Below are 6835 nucleotides of genomic sequence, written 5' to 3'. Positions count from 1 at the left end.
GTCTAGCTGCAGTGGTTTTCCTGGGAGTATGAGAGCTATGGACTGTACCTGTGGGACAGTAAGTCAGCATGCTAACAGGGTATGTTTATAGTGTAGGCCACTGTGTCTCTCTCAGTGTGTGCCAGGGTCTCTGCTCACTTCCCTTCTCCCTTCCAAAGTGATGTCGCCCGGCTGACTATCGCTCCAAGAACCCACCACTGGGAGACGCTCTGGAAGAGTCCTCTGCACAGGAACTATCCCGGGCACTTGTAAAGTTCTTCTGTTTGCACAACTGAGCATCAGTGGTCAGTGGGGAGCTGGACACTACAGGTGGGGTGGGGTACAAAACTCCCTGCCCTCCCAGACATACAGGCTAGTGGGTTTTAAATATGACCCATTCTGGCCAGCGGTGGTGGTGCACGCCTTTAATCCCAGCATTCAGGAGGCAGAGGCAGGGGGATCTCTGTGAGATGGGGGCCAGCCTGGTCTACAGAGTGAGTTCCAGGACAACCAGGGCTATACAGAAAATCCCTGACTCGAAAGACAATAAATAAATAAGTAAGTAAATAAGACCCATTCTGATCATAGGTGGAGAAACTGAGGCTTAATGAATCTGGTAAAGGTCAGAGAGCAAAGGTCAGAGCTAAGATTGTAACTGAGGTCAGCCTCATCCCAAAAGCCCAGCATGTTAATTCTATACTGGGCAGTGGACAGTGTGTCTGCCAACATGCCTGCCTGCCTGTCTGACCGTCTGTTTGTTTGCTTGTTTTCGCACCCCCACCTCCTCCCTCCATTCTTCTGGTACTAGAATAATTAGTCGCTTTCAGAAACCCACTCTCCACAAGGCCATCTACAAAGTACCAGCTGCCTTCCTTCATCGAGGCTACACGGTCTAATACTGCTTCCACTTCCGAGACTTCCCAGAACTGGGGCTTCCGGTGAGCCCAGCTCTGTCCGCCAGCTTTGCTTATGGTTCTGTGCACCTGCCTAAGATTCTTCCATCAAGCGATATTTTCCTCCAATTATGTGGGCTCGGTTTCTGTCGCACATAACGCAGTACCTGGGCTAATAGAGTATGCACCCTCCATGCTCCTGTGTGGGTCCCAAACAGGTCTTGGCATTGCCTCACTCTTTGCCCCTGCCTCAAGGAAAGACGGAGGAAGGAGACCCCGTTTACGTGAGGCAGGCATTGCCAACATCCCTGCTCTCTAGCCTTCAGATTAGAACCTTCCAAGAAATGCTTCCTAGTTCTGCATGAGAGCCTCAGGCATGCAATGCTGCCTACTAAGCAGGAGTGGTGGCAAGGTCTGAGCTGTATTTGAGCTTCTCCGCTTACACGCAGGCGCAGCGTCCTGCGCTGTGCTTGACGGGGACAGTGCTAATTACTGCACTCTTGCTCATAGCTCAGCTAGGACAGGTGATAGCTCAGCAAGTTCAGGATCACAGCCCCAGCCAGCAATTCCTCCCTCGTGTCTATTTTTGGGTCACCCCAGGTACTTATTAATGCCACATGCCAGGGCTATAGGTCGGAAAAGAGACATTTCTGGGATAATGTATCAGTCAGGATTGTACTGAGTGGCACGTAACAGAAATCTGACCGAGAAGTAGCTTTCACCTTCTCACCTAATGAGACAGTCTGGGCAGGCCCAGAGCCTGAAGGAAATCCTGTAGGACAGAAGTTCCTTCTGCTGCCGCGCCACCGCCGCTACCCTCAGTTCTTAGGAAAGGGGCTCTCCTCCTCCCAGTCACAAGATGGCTGCCTCGCTTCCAGAAAGCTCACCTACATTCCCGGCAGAAATAAGAGCAAAAGGAAAAGGAAAATGGCCCGTGCTGGCTGAGGAGTCATCATAGTCATTGTGTCGTGCAGGGTCATCCCCTCGCCCCTAAGGAAGACTGGAGCTTCCCAGAGAGCGTCATCATAGTCCCATTTACGTCTCTTCGTGCTATGAGGGCCTCTCAGCTCCTCGAAGGAAAGAACTCAGACAAAAGGCAGACAGTTAAGCAGCAGTTTATTTAGAAAGCGAACAGCCAAAGAGAGACTAGAGTGGGCTGCCGGGGGCTCTGCGAGACTGGAGTGGGCTGCCTCAGGGAGCAAGCATCCCTGGGGGCTCTGTAGTGTGGAAATTTTTATGAATATTTATGAGATGGATGGTAAGGTCAAGTTTTTGCCATCCCAAATCATGGTGGCATTAACCCAGGATCAACAGCCTCATTGGTGAACATTAAAGCACATTTTATGAACCTATTCCTATAGCCCGGGTTAGAAGTTCGGACCTTAGTGCTTTTGAAGTTTTCGGTATGCTGGTACTTCAGATCCACAGCTCTCTGTCTCCTTTCTCAGTGCCGACAGAATGTTGAAAGCCAATACTGACGACCAGAAGTAGTTGAGTACACCTTTAATCCCAACGCTCAGTAGGCAGGGACAAGCAGGTCCCTTTGAGTTCAAGGCCAGCCTAGTCTCCAGTCCAACTAGAGCTATACAGCGAGAGGAGGAAGAGGACGAGGAGATGAGAAAAACAGAAAGAAAGCCAGTAGTGGAATTTGTCCACCAGAGGTTTTGATGAAACCAGGTGAGGCTTGGACATATTATTTTTAATTTCTATTATACTTTTAATCTCTATTTTTAAAAAACAAAGGGTGACCAGCACTCGGGAGGCAGGCAGATCTCTGAGTTCGAGGCCAGCCTGGTCTATAAGAGCTAGTTCCAGGACAGGCTCTAGAAACTACAGGGAAACCCTGTCTCGAAAAACCAAAAAAAAAAAAAAAAAAAAAAAACAAACAAAAAAAAAAAACAAAGGGTGAAATTTTTTTTAAGTGTGTGGAGGGGTGTGGGGTGTCTCTGCAACCACTACAGGCAATGGAGCAGCGATCTGAGGGAGGCAAGAAGGCATTCAGTTCGACCCAACTCAGTAGATGGCATTGGGTCATACTCCAAGAATCTGACCCCAAGTCGTCTATTTTAGGCATATTTAAGCACAACACAGTTTGGTGAGAATTTTCCTGGTGATAATTAACTCAGTCTCACGTGCAAAACAAAGCCAAAAAAAAAAAAAAAAAAAAAAAAAAAAAAAAAAAAAAGGAAAAAGAAAGAAAAGACCAGAGAAGAATAAAGGACTGTATTCTGTTCCTTTGACTTTTGTTCAACCAGATTTTTACAAAGGCATCCCTGAATAGAAGAAGTCAAAATAAATGAACAAGACAGCAGAGCACACCCCTTGTTCTTGGCACACAGGCCTAGGCCAGTGTTCCCCTTTGACGTTGAACTGGGCTCTCCAGAACTCCGTCTCAGCCTTCAGATCCAAGAAGCTGCTTTTTAGCTGTGTTTTCTCAACTTGTCGTCCACTTAGGTACTGCAGCTGTGGGAACTGTCGACAATGTTCTGGAGTTCTGGTTCTAATGTTCCTCACTGTTGCTGTGGAGGAACGTGAGAGCCAGTTGCTCCCACAGACACCGGCCTGTGTGACACTTTCTTGTCTCTGTCATGGATAGTGAGATTGGCACCTGCTACCATGGGAACATGTGTCTGTGATAGTCTGGCTCTCGGAAATGGGAGATGAATTAAGTCCTGGATCTGACCCCACGGAATTCTCTTTTGTGGGCCTTCCATTTGAATCTTCTCATCTCCAGTCTCTGTAAGCTGAACGGGATGACAAGTCACCCTCAGTGTGAGCACACATGGGCCCCACGGCGACACCTAGTGGTGAGTTCCTGTCTTTGTGCTTAGTGAAATAGTCCATTGCTCCCATTTAAAAAAAAAAAAAAAAAGTAACAGCAAGAATCCAGATTTCTGCCTCTGACTAGGATGGTTCAGAGGAAGTTGGACCTTAGTGTACGGACTGGATGCACATGAGTTGTAAATTCTCTACAGTAACCAAGGCTGCCGGCCTACAGATAAACACAACAGAGAAAGGGGAGGCTGCTCATCCTGTCTACACGGAAGGGTTTGCCACTCTCTGAGATGATATTTTTTTTTTTTAGAATACTCACTTTCAGCTCCTTTATTCAATTATAGCACTAGAAGTCTTTTTTTTAAAGATTTATTTATTTATTATGTATACAACATTCTGCCTCGATGTATGCCTGCACACCAGAAGAGGGCACCAGATCTCAGTACAGATGGTTGTGAGCCAACATGTGGTTGCTGGGAATTGAACTCAGGACCTCTGGAAGAGCAGCCAGTGCTCTTAACCTCTGAGCCATCTCTCCAGCCCCCAGAGATGATATTCTTAAAGATGAAGTTCTTCTGGGCTGCAGTCATCTGCCTCTCTGCTCTCTTTCCTGTGCATTGAGAATAGCTAATAAATAATAATAATAATAATAATAATAAGAAGAAGAAGAAGAAGAAGAAGAAGAAGAAGGAGAAGGAGAAGGAGAAGGAGAAGGAGAAGGAGAAGGAGAAGAAGAAGAAGAAGAAGAGCAATAACCTGCTTGAGTTCCTATTATTCATTTGAAAGGTCAACACAATGTATTGATTAATTACAAAATTAAAAAATAATTGTAGCAAATGTACAGTTTGGGGGCTGAGAAGATGGCTCGGCTAGTAAGAATGTTTGCTGAGCAAGCATAAGGACCTGAGTCCTCACCCCGCACTCAGGTCAAAACTTAAATCTAACCACATAAGCCTGCAGCCCTAGTGCTGTGGTGGAGTGCAGTGGAGACAAGGGGAATGCTGGGAGCTTGCTGACTGACTCCCAGCTTTGTTCCACATCCAGTGGGCACTCTGTCTAAGAGAACAATGCAGAAAGTGGCAGAGAAGGATGCCTGATGTCCCCCTCTGGCCTGTACATGTGTGTACATAGGCACATACATACCACCACCCACACACACACCTATGCACACACACCACATTTTAAAAAAGCAGATGTGCAGTTTGACCCTGTTTGTTTAAAGTTAATTATGTATGTATCCTTATACACATATTTGTCTATTATAGACTTACCTGTGCCTGTGTATATTTGTATATGCACAGCATATGCCACCTAGAATGCAGTTCACTGCACCAGCAATGAGATTATGCTGACTGCCTTCCCCTTTGCTTTTCTCTAACAGATTTATGATGCAAACATCATTTTGACAAAGAAAAACTGAGTTTGGGGGCCAAGGAGAATTATGGGGTCTATTTGTTCATCTTTCCTCCCTCCAAATAGCCTATATCCTATGGAAACCAAGAAAAGGATTTCAAGATTCTAATGGAGGCTATTAAATAACAGTAGCTGCATTTTGGAATTAAGAAATTTAGAATCTGCCTCATGGTGTATTTGTTGAGCATCCTCTGCACTCCCCATCCATGGGTAGCTCTAAAGGCAATACTACCGTGGATGGGTTTTGACCCTTTAAAATACATTATTTATTACATTTATTTATTTATATGTGGGGGGTATTGCATGCCATAGCACATATATAAAAGTCAGAGAACAACTTGCAAGAGTCAGTTCCCTCCTTGTACCATGTGGGCCCAGGGAATTGAACACAGGTCATCAGGCTTGAAGACAAGCCCTTTACCAACTGATGCCTCTCACTGGTTTCTTTTTTTCAGCCTTTCCATGCCCCATATCCCTTAGAGCCTCGTGAAGCCTATCAACACATTTTTGCTGTATCTGAAAATAATATTTTAAACATATACTTATAAAAGAAATCATTTGAAGACGGTGCCCAATTATTTTTAATTTGATGATGGTTTAGAAATAATTAATCACTCGGCAGCAACCACACTTTAAATTTTGATTCTTTCCCGGGCCAGTGGTTTAGTGCTATGATATTCTCTCTCTCTGCCGGAGCAGGTGACTGAGCTGCACTTCTCAGGCAGCCAGGGTATCTCTAGGGGAAACTCCTGGTCCTCTACGGTGGACCTTGCAACTAAGCTGTGATATTTCTGCAGTGTGAGCATCTTTTGTGGTTGTTTTTTTTTTTTTTTTACTCCTTTCACTCTTTGCCTCTTTTGGGGGCCCGCAACCCAGCTCCCAACTAAATCTCACACAGAGGCTTATTCTTTCTAATAATTGCCAGGTCTTAGCTTGGCTTGTTTCTAACCAGCTTTTCTTTTTTTTTTTTTTTTTAAAAGATTTATTTATTTATTATGTACACAGTGTTCAGCCTCCATGTATGCCTGCAAGCCAGAAGAGGGTGCCAGATCTCATTACAGATGGTTGTGAGCCACCATGTGGGTTGCTGGGAATTGAACTCAGAACCTCCGGAAGAGCAGTCAGTGCTCTTAACCTCTGAGCCATCTCTCCAGCCCAGCTGCTTTTCTTAATTTAAATTATCCCGTCTACCGTTTGCCTCTGGGCTTCTCCCTGTCTTGCTTTTGTGTATCTTACTTTCACGCCCACTCTATGGTTGCAGTGTGGCATCCTCCTCTCCTTCCCTCTTCCCAGTTTTCTCCTATTTTTTCTCTCTCTGCCTGCCAGCCCCACCTATACTTCTCCTGCCTTGCTATTGGCCATTCAGCTCTTTATTGGACCAATCAGGTGTTTTAGGCAGACAAAGCAACACAGCTTCACTGAGTTAAACAAATGAAACAAATGTTCCACAGCATAAACAAATGTAACACATCTTAAAAAACAATATTCTACAACAACCTTTAATGTATTTTTTACTCACGATTATTTTCAGCTTACAATGGGTTTACCAGGCAAGGCCCACTGTAAGCTGAGAAGCATCTATATATTGAAACACAGTTATCAAAAATATTTTAAAAACCAATCTGTCATCTAATAACACATGTGCTCCTATAGGTGTTTTGAACAGTGTGTCTAAGAAGAACTGTAATTCAACATCACGATGAGCATAGTTGAGATTTTGAAATAAGCTCAACACCAGCAAGGAGTTAAGTTTAAATGCAGCGACTGTTTGTGAG

This window comes from Arvicola amphibius, chromosome 5 (genome assembly GCF_903992535.2).
Source record: "Arvicola amphibius chromosome 5, mArvAmp1.2, whole genome shotgun sequence".
In the NCBI taxonomy this organism is placed as follows: Eukaryota; Metazoa; Chordata; class Mammalia; order Rodentia; family Cricetidae; genus Arvicola; species Arvicola amphibius.
This window is presented reverse-complemented; position numbering follows the sequence as displayed.